Raw genomic sequence first — 23,587 nt, 5'->3', positions numbered from 1 at the left:
ACTGTGAATTTGATTGCATTTAAGATGTGCTGCAAAAATCTCAGCATGCATCTATCCTGATTCAAACAGCTCAGAAATAAATAACTATATGATAATATGATTCATATAAAGTCAATAGTCTATATAGACAATACATAAATACATAAAACTTTAAATTTAAATTTCATTTTAAATAAATATCAAATCAACATGTGAAAATACAATAGCAAATGAGGTATATATAATTAAGTAAATGAATTATTCCACTGTTCTTGTGTTTTCGTGTTTTTACTTTGGGGGTCGATGCCATGACAACAAGGAGCATTGAGAACAGCCATTTCCGGAGTAGTGAGCCAATCAGAATCATCTGCCAAAACCGGAAGCTGCCCACTTGAATACAAAGGAGGGTCCGTTAAGTCAGCGTGGAAGAAGAGGTAATGTTTAGTTTTGTAGTTATACTTTTGCCATGTCATTGTTAAAAAGTAACATAGCGACAATATATAGCTCGGTCCCATTCAACGCAAATGACATAAAACCGTAAAACGACGACCTTTTTTTACCAGCTTTGTTTACCTCTAGCCTCTAGTCGGCCAGCTGGTACCGTACATAATTTAAGATGACTTTACGGGTGCATGTCTTGGAAGTTTGTTTTGTTCGTGCGAGGGAGAGAGAGAGAGAGAGAGAGAGAGAGAACGAGAACCTAAAGGGTGTAAGGGCAATTAAATCATTTAGAAACTAGCTCAGCTACATTTCTGTCACATCAACATGCTCAACATGGGTGACACTGCATTCTCTAACCACCACCATAGATTCTGTGGAGTCAAAAAGCCCAAATCCTTTTACAGGGAATAAATAGAAGAAAGAAAGACTGGATTGTATCAAGCCACTGACTGGGCTTCTGCTTCAGTGGCTCGATAAAATTGATAAAAAACACATATAGTGATATTATGTCAAGGTACAGTCTATTGCTAGCTAGTTAGAAGGATAATGTAAGTAGATATATCTGCAATACGTGGACATCATAGTGGCTTTAGCTGTTTGTTTATTTTTTTATTTCTGTCCTGAGTGTCATATGGTATTTTTCATGTGCTTACACTTTTTCTCAGTCCTGTTGACCTCTTTTGCTTGTCTATTAGAACCCTTGGGGGTCTCCCCCTGATGGGTAAGACTCATTTTTAGCACTTACATAACACAAGATATGTTGAGGATTTCCCCACACACACAAGGGCTCTGAGTGACATAGATGGTCTCCCATATGCTGGGGCATGTAATAAGTGTCGTTGTAAACTGAAGCCAGAGGGTTGCATGACTGATGACATGCTGTCAACTGCTGAAAGTAAATTTTAGCACCACATATTTCAGAGTCAATCTTATCTCTTGCAGTACATGCACGCACAGTGACACAAGCATGTTTAGGCATAGAGCATTGACACAAGGATTTGATCTGCATTGCCTTACTGTTGCCACATAGAAGCCAACATCAGGTTGAAAAAAACTAATTCAGTTACCCAAACTTTTGACCCACAGCATGGCTAGCATCTCTTCACTGATCCCCTTTAAGGCATTCAGCTTCTTGCAGTCAATCATTCAGCCTCTGTTAATCTTACAAACCTCTGGTCTGGGAGCTCTTGTTACACATACTCATTCCCATTGCCAATGTTTGCTGGCATTGTGATAACTGGGATTTAGAGGCTTTAAAGGGTCTGTTTCCATGTGTACTTTTGAGCTGATTTGCCTTTTGAGGGCATTTCACATTTGTAGGCCTGTACATGGTCTTCTATTTTACCAAGCAGGTGTCGCCTCATTGTCAGCAACTGGCCCAGCCAGTATTGGCTAACCAGCAGAAACATTCCTTCTTGATGACAGGGTCATAGAGTAACAGTAATATTCTGTGTCAAAAACCTTGCAATTATATTGCAGTCTCAGTCTCATATCTCAGTCTTAGGGAAGGCATCTCTTATATGAAAGATTGATAGGCATGTCCTCAGCCACACAGCATGGTTTTCCTCTGAGATCAAAACATAGAGAGACATAGGCACTTGACACTAGATATAGGCAAGAGCCATATCAGGTGTGTTATGCAGAGAAAACAACACCATGCTGCTGCAGGCCAAAGTATCAAAGAATGGTCCAGGCCTGGTGCCAGCAGTCCCTCTTTGACCTTCCTGAATAATTCAGATACTCAGATCCCAATCTAACCGGGCTATCGTTGCCCGTCATGGCTAGGACTTACCAGTTAGTCAGCCTCGCTCAGCCATGGAACGTGTGACGAGTTTTAATCCTGAGACTGCATATGATAATCTCCTCATCAGCTTAATTTTTCTGCTTAGCTGCTGTGAGGCCAGTTTCAAACGAGGCACATGGTCAGGATAGATTGCGGGCATATGCCAGGGAAACCGTCTGAACAGAGAGGCATTTGTCCTTGAGAGGGCATTGAACATGGAGCCGTTCGTTCTCCGAGTGGCCGAGCTGCTCTGAGTGGCTGTGGCACAATCCTGGGCCTCAGCCAGCTGCATTCCTTCTTTCACCTCACTCCCTGCAGCACACATCCTACCATCCGGAGAGATTCTTATTAAATGGCCTTCTGTTGAGGGATTACTGAGTTTATGTTTAACCTCTGTTCTCACCATCAATTGGACCGTCCAAGCAGTTGTTGGCAATGCCAGCTGTGTACGTATGGTGTCTGACGCCCACCAGTGTCTCACATCTCTCTATTTCAAGGACTTTCCTTCCTCTCAATAAATCAAAGGCCTCTGTCTATTACAGGCACTTGTTTATCTCTTTTTGCTAATGCAGGACCTATTTTTTCCTGTGACGGCCTCCAGGTGTAGTTAATGCATGGGACCTGAGGACCTAGAGATTTACTGGCCCCCCATTGTTGTCTTGCACCTGATTCGTCAGGCGTCACATTTTTTTTTCTTAAATCTGCCCTTGTGTCTGACCTTTGTGTTTTTGTGTGCGTTCATGCATACACATAGAACTGGCAAACACACACATGACTTGTCTGTTGTGTGTATTTTTTAGTTTTTTTTAAATTATAAATAATTATTTTAAATTAAGTGTTATATAAATTATTAAATGTGGGCAGCAGTGGCTCAGTGGTATAGAAGGGTAGTCCAATAACCGGAAGGTTGGTGGTTCGATCCCAACTGTTGTGTGTCCTTGGGCAACACTTTACCTGCATAGCCTCCAGTGTACTCACTGGTGTATGGTGCTCTTTGCTGGGCTGCCTTAAGCAATTTCCCCATTGTGGGACTAATAAAGGTTTCTTAATTTTGTTTTGAGAACATAATGTACTCCTCCTACTGGGCACAATAGAGTAAAGCCTCAAACACACTGCGATTTTGGGGAAGTCTGTGTTAACACCAACTCACACAGTACGAATAAAATGCATGCGATGTCAAGTCAAAGCTCACGATGTATGTGCTCACACTGTACAGTGCAATGGTCGGCTGCGACGTCACTGCTCACACTACACGCGAATTCAGGTGCTCAGGTGATCACATTGAACCAGAAATTAAACATGTCTAACCCGGAGCTGTTTCTGTTTCAAAGGAAAAATCTAAGTCAGTCACAAGCTGTGCTGCATGTTGCTGCCTCAGCTCATCAAATATAGCCTCCATCAATTCTGTCCAATGCCGTGTGGGCGCCGCCATGTTTGTTATCATCTGAAACAATTTCGTGTAGGTGCAGTGATGTCGACCGTGTTCGGCAAACACATGCGCAGTGGGGGGAAAACACAGACTTCGGGCCGTATCTCTGCTTAAACTGCGATACTCTCACGAGGGCCGACAAAAATATCAAACATGTCAGAAATTCAACCGATCAGCCGATCGCCGTTCGTACGACGTTAATCGTCTCTCGTGACCTCCAGTACACTGCCCGATTAAAGATGCACGACAAAGCTGAGAATCGGCCCGACCCAAAAAAATCGTACGACTCAAAATTCGTGTCAAAATCGGACCAAAAAACGCACAGTGTATGCCCGGCTTTAGACAGAGTGCCTAACTCAACTTCTAATTTGTCCCTGACTCATCAAGAGTGCAGTTGTGTGATTTTTTTTCCTCTGGGGAAATACACTTTAGCAACTCCTTCATGGGCAAAATCACTGTAATAGCAGGAGAGATCACTGACATGGAAGCAACTGTTTCTATTTTGAGAGATTGAGATTTGGTTTGGGTCTGTTTGTGCCTGAGTGCCGATTTGACCCTGTTTGTTTACCAGCGTAATGCATATAGAGTACTATGTCCTAATTCTGAAGCAGTGTTTGTGTGTTTCTATATGACCTATGAGAGCCTTCCTCTGCACACAAAACTGGGCCAAAGGCATGTTAGCATCTGGGAAGAGACCTTGCTCATGCAATTCATCCTGTGTACCAGTTTTTTACTTTGTGTCCCATGTTTCCCTGGCTCTTCCCTCGGGCTTATCTGACTGTCTCAGGTGTGGTATCTAAGTCAGGTCATGTTAGTGTTATATAAGGACTGGGAGGTACAGACCTCCCACGTCAGATGTTAAGCTACATTGTCCTGTGCTGTGGATGTGCATGTCTTTACCAGAGGGTAGACATGAGCTCGTTTTATGTATTGTGTCCAGACACCAGCAGGTCTAGTTACATATTAATGGCTTGTTTTTGTCATGGGTATTTCTGAGGTGAAATAAGTGAAGACTTTGGAAATGGATTCGGACACAAAATTGGTTTGCCTTTTAATATAAATCTCTCATGATAATCTAAGTGCTTCTAAATGTAACTTTCTGTTAGAGATGAGATTCAGAGCTTCAAAGCTTTATTTGTCAGTCAATGAAAAGTAATCATATATATTGTTATGGAAGTTTCTCTAATTCAATGAATGAATGATGAGATGAATAAAGTCTCAAGAGAAGAGTTAGCTCAAGATTTATTATCTTGCACAAGAGGGAGATCAGTCATAAAGAGGCCAGTCTGGCTGAGGATGTCCAAAGAAAAAACGAAATATAAAGTGTATTATATACTAAGACCACTACGTCATTGCACTGTTGCTGAGCAGATTGGTCTTCAGTAGGGTGGTACAACCTCTCTGCCCACCATAGGCTGGGTCATATGGGGTTAAACAAAGTACAGTGTATCATTTCTCTAACAAGCTTACATTTTTAACAATCAGCTCTTCATGCTAGGGAGAGCCTTATCTTGTGTCCTTGAAGACAGGTGCTGAGTGAAAACACAGTGGAAAAATACAGAGCAAACAGGAAGAAATATACATTTTACCACCACAATGTACTCAACATATATATCAAGGTGTTATCAGCTGAGCAGTAAAGACATAATAAAACACTTCTCACTGGTTAGCATGAGTTTGTGCTTCTTACCAGACATTATGTAAATAAGCATCCAACACTTTCTCTTGCAAATTATGTAATGCTGTGCCAAGCAGCTACTGATTTTCATTTTTTCCTATAATCAAGAAGGCAAGGGGAAAAGAGGTTATTGCAGATATAGCACAATGATCTCTACAAAACTACAAGGCTTGTGAGTATGAGAGTTTTTTGTCCTATGTATGTAAACATTGAACATTGAAAGCACTAACACTGACACATTTACATTATATCAAATACTATTAGGGCTGATCATGTTAGAATGTGTAATTAGGAGAATGTAATTAGTTTGATTGCCGTTGCTAGGCAATCAAACTATTGTTCTTCACCCTCTTCTTTCTTTCTTATTCTTCCGTACGTTTTTGGCGCAGCGTATCTTCAGCATACATTGACCGATTTCAGCCATTCAACTATCAAAATGTTAATCTCACAGAGGACATTCTGGGTCAACTTTATTTCAGTCTTTTTTCAAAAAATTATAGTTTTTCAAATATTAAACATTTCGGCGTCATTTTTAACATGGGAGCCTGAGAGGGCCCTTCAACGAGGGTCATCTGCCAAATGTATCTTCTACAAATTTCATGCTACAGACTCCATTTTTGTCTTAAAACGCTCATTAGATACTGCTCTATCAAACATGTATTCAGAATTTTCTAATTCCGAATTATTTTTGCACGCCAGGCTCTCAAAGTTGGAGTGGTTTTTGAGGTCTCCTCTGCTGTTACCATGGTGACAGGCTGACACACAGAGGCATACACAGAGGCATACACAGAGGCATACAAAGCTCTAAATTGCTCTGATTCTCCAGCAATTCAGAGCAATCCTTCACATCAGCATTCAAAGCAATGCTTCAGCTGCAGCAATCAAACTTGTTTTTCAGATATTAAGCATTCGGTGTCATTTTTAACATGGGAGTCTATGAGAGAGCCCTTTAACGAGGGTCATCTGCCAAATGTATCTCCTCCTACAAATTTCAAGCTACAGACTCCATTTTAGTCTTAAAACGCTCATTAGATGCTACTCTATCAAACTTGTATTCAGAAATCTCTAATTCCAAATTGTTTCCACATGCCAGGCTCTCAAAGTTGGAGTGGTTTTTGAGGTCTCATCTGCTGTTACCATGGTGACAGGGTGACACAGAGGCATACACAGAGGCATACAAAACTCTGAATTGCTCTGCAGCAATCAAACTTGCATTTTCTTCAGGAAATGCCCTTTTCTAGTATTAAATTGTACCCTCATAGTATAGTACCCTCAAAAAACAGCTAAAGACTGATGAAGCTTCTATTAGTCTGTAAATGTCCTTTGTTTTTATAGGACCCTGAAATAACTTTGGTAAGTTTTCAGTTGAATCAATAATGTACGGAAGGCTGACTTTTTTCTCAGAATTCTGAGATTAAAGTCTGAACTACAGGCACCTGTAAGCCAGTGTCTTGGTGACGAGACCATAGTGGACAGATTCGGATGAAGAGAGTAAGGATGGCCACAATGTCCGATTTAACAGAAAGCTCGTGGGGTTCCAGATGAAGCAGTGGCATTAATGGAAGAGCAAACGGTGAGTAAAGAATTGATACGTGTTGAGTTGGTAGGCTACCTGACACTCCTAAAACAGAAAGGCTTCGGTTAGCTTGTAGCTTGTTGGCTAGCATGTAATGCTGGGTGGGCGGAATACTGTATGAAGTAGCACAGAATTTGTTGCGTTTTATGTAGTTTCTCCTTCGTTTTTTACAGTAAGGAGCGTGTGTACTGTATTGTGGGCGCAGGTGTACTGCAGGAGCCATACATGTGATCGTGTATTATCGAGTTGTCTATTTGTTAGGTCTGGTTGTCATGGTGATGGGAAATGTTTGTATCACGTAGGTGGTGACAGCCAGAATTTATAAAACGGCCATTCACTCACCTGCACGGTGGTTAGGAGGAGAGAAGGAAGCTATTTTGTTTATCCAGTATGACAAGCTATTAGTTTAGCTGGTCTCTCTTTTCAACATTCTCTTATCATGTCACATACAGTATTTAGAAGAATAAGGCAATAGCAGGACTGTGTGCTTTTTGACATTTTCATTATTTATATGTACATTATTTGCAGATTTATTTTCAGAGTTACTTCACTAGGAAGTCCAGCCACAATAAGAATCACAATATACCCAGCATTACATGCTAGCCAACAAGCTACAAGCTAACCAAAGCCTTTCTGTTTTAGGAGAGTCAGGTAGCCTACCAACTCAACATGTATCAATTCTTTACTCACCGTTTCCTTTTCCATTAATGCCACTGCTTCATCTGGAACCCCACGAACTTTCTGTTAAATCGGACATTGTGGCCATAATTCTTCTCTTCATCCGAATCTGTCCAATATGGTCTCGTCACCAAGTCACTGGCTTACAGGTGCCCTTAGTTCTGACTTTAATCTCAGAATTCTGTGAAAAAAGTCAGAATTCTTTTTTCTGTCAATTCTGACAATTTTTTTTATTTTTTCAGTGGCCCTAATCCTCTTCCGTAATAATGTGCTGTATGGCTGCGGTTAAATCCTGAACTTCCACAAATATATTTATAAAATTATTAGAACGAAGGCTGTATTTTTAAAGCATTTTCATTAACAATCAATAACATTTTTTCAATAATGAAAATAAAAATATAGTATTTATTTTCATGCAACCAGAATCATCACCATCAACTATTTCTTTAAAACATTTTTTATTGGAACAGCTCAGAGGTTACATTCAGCACATCCTCTATATAACTATAGGAGCACATTTCAGCAAAATATTTTTTATTATCTTGCATTTCAGGCCTATATGTTGTCTGGTTATTAACCCTGCTTGGTTTCTCTGACTTTTGTTGACAAGGAATTTTTAGAACTCAAACAGTAGCTTCATCCCTCTGTGGAAATGACAAATATAGGCCTACAGTGTTGATGAAGATTCTCAGTCATCCAGGTCATCATATGAAGAGAAGATTGAAGTAAGGCGTCTGGACTTGTAGAGTTTTCTTTCCCCACCAAACAGTTCTAACTGTTCTGTTTGATGGGGAAACATGCTTTCCCCATCAAACAGTTAGAACTGATGAAGCTGCTTGGATGAGCAGCGAAACGTCTTCAAGAAAACTCTACAAGTCCAGACGCCTTGCTTCAATCTTCTCTACATAGGCCTACAGTATATTTACAGTGAAAAATATAGCTTACTGTTGTTTGTGTTTATGTTGTTTGTGTTGCTTTGTTTCTGACATGCAAATGTCCAGACAGATAATATGCTCTTTGTAGTTTTGCTTTTATATGTAGCTTTTGTCAGTGCTTCTCTCTTCTTCATTCTTAAGTTTACTTTTATGCTTTTGTCCATATTTTGATGGTATTGGTAAACCTTGATGCAGCTGTTCCCCTTCTATAGTTAAAGCCAACTTTCAGTTGATTTTTTTGCATGTTTGCAACATAAAAGCATAAAAGGATAGCAATGACTTCATTTCTTTCCCACTGAGTGCCATTTAGACATCCTGTTTTTCTGTGGGTTTCAGGGTGTTTTTCAGTCAGCCAGTTGGAACCGTAGCATCTTCACCCACTCAGAAACTATCACCAGGAGCATCACCCCAAACCCCAGGAGTCTGCATCCTCCCTGCCACCTTGCACACCGCAGTCCCCTGCACTACTCATTATTCAGGTACAGTGCTCTATCTCAATATTGAAGGGGCACAGTGTTTAGCAGGAGAGCCAGAAGGTCATTGCAATATTAATAGAACTTAGGGATGGTAGGTTAATAGGTACGATTTATGTTGACACAGTTTTGTCCCAAAAAGGACGTTTCCTTCTTTAGACTCCAGTTCCAGTAGACTGAGTGTTACTGTATTGTGTCAGATTGCTGGGTTGTCTGCTGCTTTGTGAAGTGCTTATTATGGTGGATGAATGCTGCTGTTTTTGGAAAGATTGAGGTCTGGATGTTCACTTACAAAGGGATAGAAATGACGGCTGCATTAGTGCAGCAAGGGGTGCAGATTTTGTCTGAAGGGGGGGGGGTCTTCGGGGGGGATATAGACTGGCTCTTCTGTAATCCTCTGACATGTGCGCTCCTCCTCACGTGCACACATTATTGCTGCACTGCAGAGCTGTCTATGGCACAAAGCATCCTGCTCTGCTGCCAGCGCAACCCACACAGCTTAGTAACAGCCAGCGTCCCTATCCACACAGACCAAAACCCCCTATGCTTTTCTCTGGTGGTATAGTGCTGTCTTATGTCCTCTTTTGCCCTTCTGAAATTACACAAAAATAATAAGGCCACAGTAATCACTGCATCATCATACATTTTGATAGCAGGGGTAATCTTAATTTGCTTCTTAACCTACTTAATGTTTTGTGCTACATTTGTGCTTGAATTCTATTATTGTGAAATTGGTATGTCTTTAAAATTGCTCTGCATGTGGTTACTTTAGATTATAACGATGTATATAAATGTTATTAAATTGACCACTTGAAGCAGTGTTAGGATAGAATTTACCATTACATTTATCTTTGAAATTTTACCTTACTATTCACTCAATTGACTGATTTAACCTGCTAAATGTCCATAACTATATATTTTTATTTTTTATTATTTAATATTTTGCATTGGAAGAGCCACTAAAAAATACAGAGTGTATGGCTGTGTTTTCTGCAGGTTGTAATCTTATATATAATTTGAAGTGAAGTTGATAGTTCTTAGGCTCTCTCATTTCCTTTACAGTAGAGAGACGTTAATGCTTAATGCTAGACTCTAATTTGCTGTAACTGTACTCTGTGTCAGAGCCTTACCTTACCATATTGTGTTTTTGCACGTGTGAGCTCCAAGGATTGATGTTCATTTGGGCAGCAGTCAGCGAGGCCTGAGGTGCTGTCTGCATGCTGAGTGGGTCTGCAATATTAAGTGTCCTGGTGCGAAGTAGTAGCTTCACTGCCATGATCATATTGCTTTTTAATATGATAATATTAGGTTACAAGTCATGGCTTTACATTTCATTCACCCTGGCCAGTATTAGTCTTGTCTTGTCTTGTCTTGTCTTCTCTTCCTAGTTTATATAAAATGCTTTGTTCTGGTCCATGCTCATAAAGACATAACCTAGATGGTTAGATAGTGTGTTGTGTTAAAGTAGTCTGTCCTTTCTTGATCAGAAATAGTAGCAGCCAAATTATATTTACACACAGCATTGTGCCTGCAAAGAGTTACACTGAAAGCATGCCATTGTATTTATGTCAGTTCCCAGCTTTTAATAGTATGTGATAAGAGGTATGAGTGTTGGTATTATCGTAAGAGTGGTGCGCATGTTGTTTATGTTTGATGTGAGAGATGAGCCAACGAGCTAAATGATGCACAGTACTCCATCTGTCCACTCACGCGAGGTTGTGGATAGCGGGAGTTGACACACTTTAGCGATGAGGAAATGTCAAGGATATTTTAGTGGAAAACACACACAGATCCACACCATAAATAGCACAATAGAATGAGAACCTCTGCTATGTTATCCTTGGTTCATGCTGACATGAAAGAGACACATGCTTTGATTATTGTTATTTCAGGCAATTGTGGATTTTAGCATCACTTCTGTTTACTTTAACTCAAGCAATTCTGCCCCTTTCAACCTTTGTAGTTAAGTGTGTTAATATGTGTTTAAAAGATACTGATATCTTTATAGATATATATAGATAGAAGATTTTTGAAGTGTCAGTATTTATAGACTGTACTTACGGTCATGTTAATTCACCGTCTTTTAATACTTGTAATATGTTTTGTGTATAAACATAATACAAAAGCATCTGATTTTGGAGGGTCTTAGTAGCCTTAGTACTCTGGGTCCTTGTAGTCAAATAAAACAGAGAATTAACAATGTATAACTTTTTTACCATGTTATTATTTATTTGACAAAAATGAAGACAAAAAAAAACATGTGGCAATAATAAGCACCCCATGAGTCAGTGGCTTGTAGATCCACCTTTAGCAGCAATAACTTAAAGTAATGGTTTGTTGTATGCAGTCTCTCAAATGGCTGTAGAGGAATAGTGTCCCTTTCTTTTTCATAACACATTGAGGTTTTTGTGCATTCGCTTATGCACAGCCATGTTAAGGTCCCACCACAGGTTATGGTCTGGACTTTGACATTTGTAATAAACTAGCGATGAAAACAAGCAAACTGCTTTTATCAAGGTCTGCACACCTGCTGATGATCAATTCATCAATTACTGATGATCAGCAGCACCTGCTGCAGCTCAGCAAATTAAATCCCACAGAAGCAGTAAGGGCACTATTATTATTACAATCAGATGATTTTGTATTATGTTTAAAAAAAACTGAATTAAAGAATTAAAAAAGTAGAGACCCCCACATTGATGCTAAACTCTGCATTACAAAGCTTCACTTCTGCTTCATGCTTTTGCAGCTGCAGAATCTACTCTATGTTGTTGTCTTTTTTTGGTAAGCTTTCAAGCACACACACACACACACACACACACTTTCCCTGTTCTGCCTGTGAAGCTATTGGTTGTGTGTTGAGTGTTGTTGACATACAGCTATGTCAAGGGTCCTATCTATAGGATTAACACAACACAGGCTTCAACCCCTGTATGGAGTGAGAAGCCTGACTGGGTGCTTGTCATAGTGTTATGTCAACAGATATCATTTATTCACAACTTGTCAACTCTCTCCAAGGTCTAGGAGAGATTGTAATAAAAATATCACGAAGGCCTTTACAGGTGGGCCATGTTATTGCCATAGTGAAGTGATGTCTTAGTTACATATTGAGACATCAGCAGCAAACTAAGACTATAAGATCTTTAATTTTGTTTTGTTTTCTGAAACATCTGTTCTTTTTCCTGTTCAGCTTTCCAAATCCCCTGCAAAGTGTGCGTAGAATTGCGCAGTTGTTCATAAACATGGTCCCTTGAGATGCTGGCATGCAGAAGGTTTTGTCAATCAAGCAGTAGAAGACATTGTGGTCCTGTTTTATCTCTTTTCTAACCCCCATGCTTGAGTTCCTAGAAAGTGATGTCAAGAGTGTGGGTAAGCCAGTGCCCTTTGACCTTCTAAGTTGCAGAGGAGGAGCACACAGCTAAATGGTCATGGAAACAGTCCAGCAAAAGCCTTTATGAGCAGAATCCCAGACCCAAAATCCCAGAGGGAATATGAGTTTAACGTCACTGTGCAAGGGCCACTTATCCACTCTGTAGAAATATGACACACATAAAAGCATATTACCAATCTAGTCAGCATATTTTACATCCATCCTAACATTCATTAATTATACTGCTGTCAATTAATGGTAAGTCTGTCTCCCACAATAAAATCACAGTGTGTATGAGACATTCAGCAGAACCCAAGAGTCCATTTGCAGGTCTGTGCCAGACTAGAGCTGTTAAACTGCATTGTGTCAATAGACTGGAGCCAGCTTTAGTCTCTGGCTAATAATTTGGTGTCACTTTAGTGACAGTTTAGTATGTGGCAAAGCCTACATCCAGGAAGTACATGACGTCTACATCCACATTCCAGTTTCCTGTAGTCGTTGAGCTGTTCTTCTTTAATTCAATGACTCACCTTCCACTTACAAACTTGGCAGTGCAGCTGGATTAGCAGATGCCTGGAAGACTTTATCCAGTCCAAGAGAAACATCGTCTACCCTGTTTTTGTTGTTAATCCTATAACATCTTTAAATTATTAAAGGCCAAGATAACATGACCTTTTCCAATCATCAACTTCAGCTAAATTGTAAAGATTCTACTCAGGATGTGTTGCCTGGCTCCAGAACAAGGTCTTGCTGTCCTCTTCTTCAAAGCATTATAAATTTAAGCCTTCCTCTTATCCTCATGCATTTTTAGTGCTGTATAACTTCTCCCAGTTGTAGCTTTCTTCCTTTTCAGTTACTTTTATTTTTACTAGTGACCAGCCACTAGCAAAAGAATTATTGAGGAGGATAATATTTTACTTAGAGCAGTTCTCAGTTGTGAGTTAATTAAGCCAGCAAGGTCAAAAGGTGCAATCATCATTATGTCACTCCTCAACACAGTTCCTATGCATCTTCATTGACTGTTTCCTCCTACTTTATCTGTTTTAGCATCTCTTAGAGACAGGAAACAGGTCCAGGGTGGGTGTGTGTAACGATGGGATGACCTCATTGCTGATCCCCCACCACCCATACCGCACACACACACACACATGCATCTATGAATTGTTATTCAGTCACAGTTTACCTCCCCCTTTGGTTAATAGATCGGCTTCATGTAGTATCAGTTTACAAAATAAATAAATAAAAATAAAGACTTGAATTGCTGAGCCAAAAGAAGACTTAGAATATCTCTACAATTCATCACAGGTACCAGCAGAAACTGTGGCCATGTCCTGATTGCTGTAGTATCTCTTCAACTTCGATGTGTGCCTTGTCGCCTGTAGCGGTATCCCATGAATGTTTTCCTTTCTTTGTTTCTGTTGTATTTGGCACGGTGCAGACTTTTTTATTTATAGCTATTCTGTGGCCTGAATTGCCAACAGCATGTGGTATTTTTAGTGGTGGATTAGGTGTTTGGTGACCCATGAGGATTTGGTTAGCGGGTTTATCTGGCGCGATGTGAAGTGAGGTGATCAGTCTGGAAAATGACCCCTACAAATCTCCACACAGGTAAGATCAGCCTTTTTCCGCTGCACTCGTGCCAGGCTTATAGTGTTTTGCATGTGTGTCTGACTGTGTGTGTCTGTTGCACCTCTGTCTGTATTTCTCTGTGTGTGTTGCTCAGTTTCTGCTTGGCTGCACGTGTGTTGCCCTCTGAGTTTCCTGCTCTCATGAATATGAGTCAGTGTGTCTCTGCACGTTTTCTCTCAGCTATTGTATTGTGTGCATTGATCCAGGAAAATCCAGACTCATGCCACCTCATACAGATTATTTGTCTCATCCTAAATCTTGTTAGGGATGAGGTCAACACCTATCAATTAGGTTTACGTATGAAGGACTAGCTGTTTCTGTTGTTTGTGTAAGACCAAACATGTTTGTTGTTGCTTAACACTTTATTTTCCCCTCTGGTTCACTACATTTACATCTAAATTCATTCAGTATCTCCATATTAGTTTTGTCCACCAATATCAGGGCACAAGGACAAAAGACTTCAGCCACCTTTCCTTCCTGAGGTTGCTTAACCTTAACCTTCCTATCCTTCTATTTAATGGTTTTTGGACAGCTGCACTTGTTTTACTCTTCAGGCTCTGTGCTTCAGCACATTTATTTGAAATAAAACAATAGATACTATGGTGCTATAGCTTGGCAGATATGCTATACTGGACAAATTGCACTCGAGTTTACAGCTGGATACTTAACTGGACAGTCACTTCAGAGACTGGGCCTAAGAAAAAATAAATAAATGAGGTGAAGTTCTTTTTTTTGCAATCTGTGTAATTGCTCCACATGATATTTTGCGTAGGAAGTAATGTTGAAATGATGTGCGACAGCCAACAAAGATATTTGTAAGCCAAGTGTCCAGTTACTTTTACATCCTTCCTTGCAGTTTGGGCAGTTGGTGTTAAAATGATTGTATTTCATGAACTGACGAGGTATCTGTAAATGCTTGATATCTTCAATAACATACCTGCTCTCACTCTGTCCTCTTTGCCACCATTTTATGTTAATTTATAACATAAATTCCTCAGTGAACTGTTTGATCTCACTGAACTTGTTGATCATAGTGAGGTTAACACAGCAGTCTCTTTGACTTTGAATGTGAAGAAGAAGATATTGGACAGTTTAAACACATGTGGCAAAAGCTGTGGTGCAGGATGTCACGTTTATTGGGGTCCTTGTTTAGCAACATTTGGAGGAAAAAAATGATCAAAGTTTGATTTGTAGTGGTTCTTTTTGTGTTTTTTGCATGATCATCTGCTGACAGGTAAATACTGCAAACATCAGTGCAAGCTCGCTGCTTCAGTGACTGTCTGCCTGCCTCCGCTCCACTCACGCTTCACCTCTTTGCCTGTATTAGGCCGTTAGTTGGACTGTGACACTGCCAACATGGTGATGTTGGAGAGAGACTCAAAATGGCTCTTTAGTAACCCACAGGTGGTGTCACAGAAGCTTCATCTAACTTATGTGCTGTCTATGAGTAAACTACAGTGGCTGTTTCTTTTGCATTTCATACTGTCTCCATGGTTGCATGTGTTCCATGCACGGATTACGGATTTAGACGCCATATTTTCATGTTTTCATTTTATCAAATGAAAATTAAGAATGAGTTCTGCAAAGCAGTTTCCTTGGTGTGCTTTATTTGCCTTAAAATGTGTCCTTGCCTCTGTCAGGGTCAGAAATGCTCGGATCGTGTAAGGAGCCATTCTTCATAACTGCCGTGCACTTTGTGGAAGTGAGGGGATTGATTCCAACTTCCTGTCGCCAGCACATTTCAGTGTGTTTCTGTTTGTGACTGCCACGTGCTTCAGTAGCACTGTGAAAAGCCCCCGCTAACTGCCCCATGCTGTACTTGGCTCATTACTTTCAAGTAGGGCTGTGCGATTTGACGATAAAGAAATAAAAAAAAGAAGAAAGAAAGGCAAAATAACAAAAGAGTGTCCGATGGAAGGACTGCTAGCAGACCAGCTGGGCACTCACCTATTCTAAACTGGGAAGACAGTCAATGGGGTTAAAGCTCACACTCACCATGAGACTTCCAGCAAGCTACATGGCTACAACAAAGCTACATAGTCACCGAGACCTTGCTGAAACTCTCCCTCAGTAGGATATCCCGGACGAGCCCCCATTTGTTACATTCCCCAATTAGTCCAGGGGATGAGGGGAAGCAACAATAATGTTACCCAGGCCTGAGAAAGAGACAGCAGTCGGAAACAGTGACTATTAATTAAATTTATTAACTTAAACGAATAACAAAATAGTAAATCAAACACAAAAGCAAAACTAAAAAGATCAGCGCTGATTATCATGCTCTAGTCCCTCTGGACGGAGCAAAGGCGCATGGTGTGTGCGTCCACAAGTTGGCCCACACTGGCCCCGGCCATGTGCACACCTCCAGTTGATATACTTCTGCTGACGAGGACCAAGTGGACTCAGGTGTGGATGATCCACTTGGTCCACTGGAAGCACTTGGAAACCTGCACAGAAAGCAGAGACAGACATACACACAACAAGTACCGGCACGTAACATGATCGTGAAGGATTTGAACGTATCGGCGATCTACCAGAACGGACAGATATCGTCCATAGAGCACATTCTATTAATTGCAGTTCTATGTTTGCGCAGAAGCATGAGTTTTTTCACTCGTCCAACTCTCAGTGCGCTTAATGTGAACCTGACCAACCAATGACAGCCTCCCTGTTAGGAAGCTACGGCTGAAAACGAAAAGAGAACGGAGCAACTGGTCCCTAAAACGAACTCCACCTTTATGTTCGGTACTGTTTCTGCCGGCAGCAGCGGCGCGTCTTCTAAGCCTGTGTCTGTGTGTGTCCGCGCGACGTGTATTATAATGCTACGAGCAAGTACGCGCCCACCTTTCTGAACATTTCCAGCTCGTTATATTCAGGTTCGCTGCTGTTTCTGCCGTCAGCAGCTCTTCTACACTTGTGTGTGTGTGCGCAGTGGGAGGGCCACGTGTGTACATCAGATGCAGACAGAGGCAACAGCTAATGATGTCACCAAAACTGTAACGCAGGCATTTGATGAAGAGGCTCCATATGAGGACTCTAGTAATACAGACAGAGGTGACAGCAGCAGCTCCGTTTGTCCTTAGATATGATTCCCATTAAAGTTTGATCATTTGTTCTAAATCACATTGAACTTTAGGAGTTACTTAAGTCTCAATACTGTATTTATTGTTTAACCTTAGGAGGCACACTTCAGTCTGTTTAAATGACTGCTGAATAATACTTTACAGAATTACATTAGTCTTCTTTTTAACCTATTTGAAATAAAACCTTATTTTGTTCTATAAGTTATTTAAATTTTCATGCTTATTGAAAACTAATACTGAGTGCACATTATCAGAGTTGTTGTTTGCCTTTAAAATCTACTGTTGAGAGGTGACAGAGTAGGCTACCTGAAGTCATTTACACAGAAACATGCAAATTAGTGTCAATGTAAAAACAAATCGTGATAAAATCGAGATCGTGATTTTTTCATTAAAGAATCGTGATATACAATTGTTTCCATATCGCCCACCCCTACTTTCAAGGTCATGGCAGTCATTTCCCTTCTGCTAGTGTCTGTGCAGTTGTTGGTCATTTTCCAAGTGGACTATTCTATTAGTTAAATTCTTCCAAGCACATTTATTGCTTATACCATAAAATGCTACAATCATTTATGCATGATAAACGGTGTGGTCTCACTCTCTCTTGATGGTTTACATGTGTGTGTATGTAGTAGCGTGAGTGAGAGCTCTTACTGGTTGTGCAAGATCTTTAGACAACACGTTTAACAAGTTTTTTGGCCATGTCAACAAACCGGATGGACAGCTGAATGTCGCAGGACAGAGTGTACTGTTGGAATGATGGGAATTCAGACTCTCTATGTGGATAAAGTGTGAAGGTGTCAGTGCCGGAGCACTGGGTGCTTAGTAAGCTAACTTTTTAGCTACTGCCTGCTAACATCCATCAGCGGGCTGACTAACATTTAACTAAAGTAAAAATACTTTACTTGCTATCAGCTAGTTTAATGAGTTAAAATACACAATAACAATGGGGAAGGCTTATTTCTTTATTGCATTTTATTATCATCCATGTAGCAGCCTCTCTCTCTGTCGCCCCATGACACAGACTTGACCAGTTGCCAATAACTGGTTATATTTATGCATGATGAAAAGTGTGTATCGGCTTCAAATACCATGTCTTATGTCTTCGGATATGTAAGTCACACATGTACTTTCCACATTTAAAGTATTCAAATATACTTTATACTCCATATGAGGAGAGGCATGTGACCAAATTAGGTTTCTTATCCTTAAGGCGTTGACATCCGTCTGTCATTTACAGTTCTGTCTAATATAGCAAACATTTCATTCAGTTCAATTTAGTTATATATATATTTAGTGTGTCTAAGCACCTAACAGAGACCCAGAATCTGACCCAAGCAAGCACTGGAAGGCAAACAGTGGCAGGGAAAAACTCCCTTTTAATGGGAAGAAACCTTGAGCAGGACCTGTGTCATATGGGAATCTCCTGTTGATGGCTGGTCGGGTAAAGGAGGAGGAGAGGAGGTAGATAGGATTGAGAGAATGAAAGAGCGAGCTCAGAGGAACAAACATTGCAGGTGTTGATGTGGTTTCATGTGGCACAGCAAGCCCAACACATGGTTATAAGTGATTTGATCCATGATACAGCTCAGGGATTAGATTAAGCCCTGGTTAACAGGTAGAATTACAATAATAGACACAATCAACCCAGGATTAAAAACTCATGTGGCCCTCTGACACTAAAATTAGCATGCATGTCACCGACTACACTTGTGTTGTGGTTCGGATATAGTGACATTAAAATGAGTTATCAGGGATTGTTGACAGAACTGAGACTAAGCAGGCCATATCTGTCAGACCGCTCTTTCCATTTATCGTGCCCATTGATGAAAGATATCAAGACAGGGCTCTAGAGTGCGACCATTTTGGGCGCACATGCGACCTAATTCTTCAAAGGTGCAACTAAAAATTAAAGCTGCAAGCAGCATTGCGGGCCCTCGCGCACCTTGCGATCCGCGGGGTCATCGCAGTCTTCTCTCCTATGCTCTCGTCTCCTATACTGTCCTGTGCTATGCTCTCCTCCTCTCATTTCCACAGATATACAACAAACACATGTTTACAACCAAACTTTCCTGCTACCAGTAGGTGGCGCTATGACCGAATCATCCTATTAGCATATATATCTGTTCAGACCCGGGTCCATAGCAGTACTGTAAGATTTTGTCCATATTGCATAAAGTATATGGGTAGTACTGCATAAAACACAGCGAGTTCCTTTGTAATGGCGAATGGTCAACTTTGAGGCCACTCCCCCACCACACGGTAATACTTTTGAAAGAGTTTTGGAATGCGTCTATTCCCTATGGTGTCCTGAGTGGACACAGTGAATTTCAGCTCAATTCCATGAAGTATGTGAGGCGTGAAAAGTTTTGAAGCAGGGTCACAAATAGGCAAAAAATGGCCACAAAAGTCAAAATGGCGGACTTCCTGTTGGGTTTGGAGGGGGGGTCCAAGAGACTTTTTTGTGCGTCTTGGGGTGATACACATGTGTGCCAATTTTCATGATCCTGTGTCAAACTGGCCAGCGGGGCTACGCGTTAGGGCAACAAATACAGGGAGTTCCTTTGTAATGGCGAATGGTCAACTTTGAGGCCACGCCCCCGCCACACCGTCAGACTTTTGTAAGAGTTTTTGAATGCGTCTATTCCCTATGGTGTCCTGAGTGGACACAGTGAGTTTTAGCTCATTTGGATGAAGTATGCGAGGCATGAAAAGTTTTGTAGGAGGGTCACAAATCGCCAAAAATTAACAGAAATTTCAAAATTGCGGACTTCCTGTTGGGTTTGGAGAGGGGGTCCAAGAGACTTTTTTGTGCATCTTGGGGTGATATACATGTGTACCAATTTTCATGCCCCTACTCAAAACAGGCCAGGGGGGCAGGCAGAAAAACCTATGAAAACACAACATTTTGTGTAGCCAGTAGGTGGCGCTCTGTCAAAGCCTCAATATTGTTGTATAGATGTGTTTAGGGTCAGACTCTGATCATACATGTGACATTTCGTACAGATCGGACAGAAAACGAAGGAGTTATAGAGACTTTCTGTGTCCTCAGAAATGGTCAAACTTTGAGGCCACGCCCCGGCCACACCGTCAGACTTTTGTAAGAGTTTTGGAATGCGTCTATTCCCTATGGTGTCCTGAGTGGACACGGCGAATTTCAGCTCAATCCGTTGAAGTATGCGAGGCGTGAAAAGTTTGGCAGCAGGGTCACACATCGCCAAAAATGGCCACAAACCTTCAAATGGCGGACTTCCTGTTGGGTTTGGAGGGGGGGTCCAAGAGACTTTTTTGTGCGTCTTGAGGTGATACATATGTGTACCAATTTTCATAATCCTGTGTCAAACCGGCCAGAGGGGCTACGCGTTGGGGGCGCTATAGAGCCATTTTTATATGTGCATTTCAAAACTCAGCAAATTTCAAAATTTTTCGGGCGAATGAATTTTTCTACCAAGTTTGGTGAGTTTTTGGGCATGTTAAGGCCTCCAAAAATGCGATCTCGGAGGGGGAAAAAAAAAAAAAAAAAAAAAAATTAAAGCTGCAAGCAGCATTGCGGGCCCTCGCGGACCTTGCGATCCGTGGGGTCATCGCAGTCTTCTCTCCTATGCTCGCGTCTCCTATACTCTCCTGTGCTATGCTCTCCTCCTCTCATTTCCACAGATATACAACAAACACATGTTTACAACCAAACTTTCCTGCTACCAGTAGGTGGCGCTATGACCGTATCATCCTATTAGCATATACATCTGTTTAGACTCGGCTCCATGGCAGTACTGTAAGATTTTGTCCACATTGCATAAAGTATATGGGTAGTACTGCATAAAACACAGCGAGTTCCTTTGTAATGGCGAATGGTCAACTTTGAGGCCACTCCCCCGCCACACGGTAATACTTTTGAAAGAGTTTTGGAATGCGTCTATTCCCTATGGTGTCCTGAGTGGACACAGTGAATTTCAGCTCAATTGCATGAAGTATGTGAGGCGTGAAAAGTTTTGAAGCAGGGTCACAAATAGGCAAAAAATGGCCACAAAAGTCAAAATGGTGGACTTCCTGTTGGGTTTGGAGGGGGGGTCCAAGAGAGTTTTTTGTGCGTCTTGGGGTGATACACATGTGTGCTAATTCTCATGATCCTGTGTCAAACTGGCCAGCGGGGCTACGCATTAGGGCAATAAATACAGTGAGTTCCTTTGTAATGGCGAATGGTCAAGTTTGAGGCCACGCCCCCGCCACACCGTCAGACTTTTGTAAGAGTTTTTGAATGCGTCTATTCCCTATGGTGTCCTGAGTGGACACAGTGAGTTTTAGCTCATTTGGAGGAAGTATGCGAGGCGTGAAAAGTTTTGTAGGAGGGTCACAAATCGCCAAAAATTAACAGAAATTTCAAAATTGCGGACTTCCTGTTGGGTTTGGAGGGGGGGTCCAAGAGACTTTTTTGTGCATCTTGGGGTGATACACATGTGTACCAATTTTCATGACCCTACTCAAAACAGGCCAGGGGGGCAGGCAGAAAAACCTATGAAAACACAACATTTTGTGTAGCCAGTAGGTGGCGCTCTGTCAAAGCCTCAATATTGATGTATAGATGTGTTTAGGGTCAGACTCTGATCATACATGTGACATTTCGTACAGATCGGACAGAAAACGAAGAAGTTATAGAGAATTTCTGTGTCCTCAGAAATGGTCAAACTTTGAGGCCACGCCCCGGCCACACCGTAAGACTTTTGTAAGAGTTTTGGAATGCGTCTATTCCCTATGGTGTCCTGAGTGGACACGGCGAATTTCAGCTCAATCCGTTGAAGTATGCGAGGCGTGAAAAGTTTGGCAGCAGGGTCACACATCGCCAAAAATGGCCACAAACCTTCAAATGGCGGACTTCCTGTTGGGTTTGGAGGGGGGGTCCAAGAGACTTTTTTGTGCGTCTTGAGGTGATACATATGTGTGCCAATTTTCATAATCCTGTGTCAAACCGGCCAGAGGGGCTACGCGTTGGGGGCGCTATAGAGCCATTTTTATATGTGCATTTCAAAAGTCAGCAAATTTCAAAATTTTTCGGGCGAATGAATTTTTCTACCAAGTTTGGTGAGTTTTTGGGCATGTTAAGGCCTCCAAAAATGCGATCTCGGAGGGGGAAAAAAAAAAAAAAAAAAAAAAAAAAAAAAAAAAAAAAAAAAAAAAAAAAAATAATAATCCTAAGGGTTTCAATAGGGCTCTTGCACCATTCGGTGCTCGGGCCCTAAAAATAATTAAAGCTGCAAGCAGCATTGCGGGCCCTCGCGCACCTTGCGATCCGCGGGGGTCATCGCAGTCTTCTCTCCTATGCTCTCGTCTCCTATACTCTCCTGTGCTATGCTCTCCTCCTCTCATTTCCACAGATATACAACAAACAAATGTTTACAACCAAACTTTCCTGCTACCAGTAGGTGGCGCTATGACCGTATCATCCTATTAGCATATATATCTGTTCAGACTCGGGGCTATAGCAGTACTGTAAGATTTTGTCCACATTGCATAAAGTATATGGGTAGTACTGCATAAAACACAGCGAGTTCCTTTGTAATGGCGAATGGTCAACTTTGAGGTCGCTCCCCCGCCACACGGTAATACTTTTGAAAGAGTTTTGGAATGCGTCTATTCCCTATGGTGTCCTGAGTGGACACAGTGAATTTCAGCTCAATTGCAAGAAGTATGTGAGCCGTGAAAAGTTTTGAAGCAGGGTCACAAATAGGCAAAAAATGGCCACAAAAGTCAAAATGGCGGACTTCCTGTTGGGTTTGGAGGCGGGGTCCAAGAGACTTTTTTGTGCGTCTTGGGGTGATACACATGTGTGCTAATTTTCATGAACCTGTGTCAAACTGGCCAGCGGGGCTACACATTAGGGCAAAAAATACAGGGAGTTCCTTTGTAATGGCGAATGGTCAACTTTGAGGCCACGCCCCCACCACACCGTAAGACTTTTGTAAGAGTTTTGGAATGCGTCTATTCCCTGTGGTGTCCTGAGTGGACACAGTGAATTTCAGCTCAATTGCATGAAGTATGTGAGGCGTGAAAAGTTTTGAAGCAGGGTCAAAAATAGGCAAGAAATGGCCACAAAAGTCAAAATGGCGGACTTCCTGTTGGGTTTGGAGGGGGGGTCCAAGAGACTTTTTTGTGCGTCTTGGGGTGATACACATGTGTGCCAATTTTCATGATCCTGTGTCAAACTGGCCAGAGGGGCTACGTGTTAGGGCAAAAAATACAGGGAGTTCTTTTGTAATGGCGAATGGTCAACTTTGAGGCCACGCCCCCACCACACCGTAAGACTTTTGTAAGAGTTTTGGAATGCGTCTATTCCCTATGGTGTCCTGAGTGGACACAGTGATTTTCAGCTTGATTGGATGAAGTATGCGAGGCGTGAAAAGTTTTGTAGCAGGGTCACAAATCGCCAAAAATTAACAGAAATTTCAAAATCGCGGACTTCCTGTTGGGTTTGGAGGGGGGGTCCAAGAGACTTTTTTGTGCATCTTGGGGTGATACACATGTGTGCCAATTTTCATGACCCTACT

General features: G+C 41.4%; 1 protein-coding gene across 2 annotated transcripts in view; it reads left to right on the top strand.

Moving 5' to 3' along the window:
* Positions 1–364: 364 nt before the first annotated feature.
* LOC114436525 (inositol hexakisphosphate kinase 2-like) overlaps positions 365–23,587 on the top strand; it is a 42,293-nt gene continuing 19,070 nt past the window's right edge. The window contains exons 1-2 of one of the 2 annotated variants that reach the window (XM_028406828.1): positions 365–413; positions 8,836–8,978. The gene's annotated coding sequence lies outside the window, so the exon portion shown is untranslated. The remainder of the gene's footprint in view (positions 414–8,835; positions 8,979–23,587) is intronic. The other variant, XM_028406829.1, reaches the window with a different exon arrangement.

The sequence above is a fragment of the Parambassis ranga genome, chromosome 5 (genome assembly GCF_900634625.1).
Source record: "Parambassis ranga chromosome 5, fParRan2.1, whole genome shotgun sequence".
Classification (NCBI taxonomy): Eukaryota; Metazoa; Chordata; class Actinopteri; family Ambassidae; genus Parambassis; species Parambassis ranga.
Note: the sequence above shows the minus strand (reverse complement) of the source record. Positions and strands in the feature narration are given on the sequence as shown.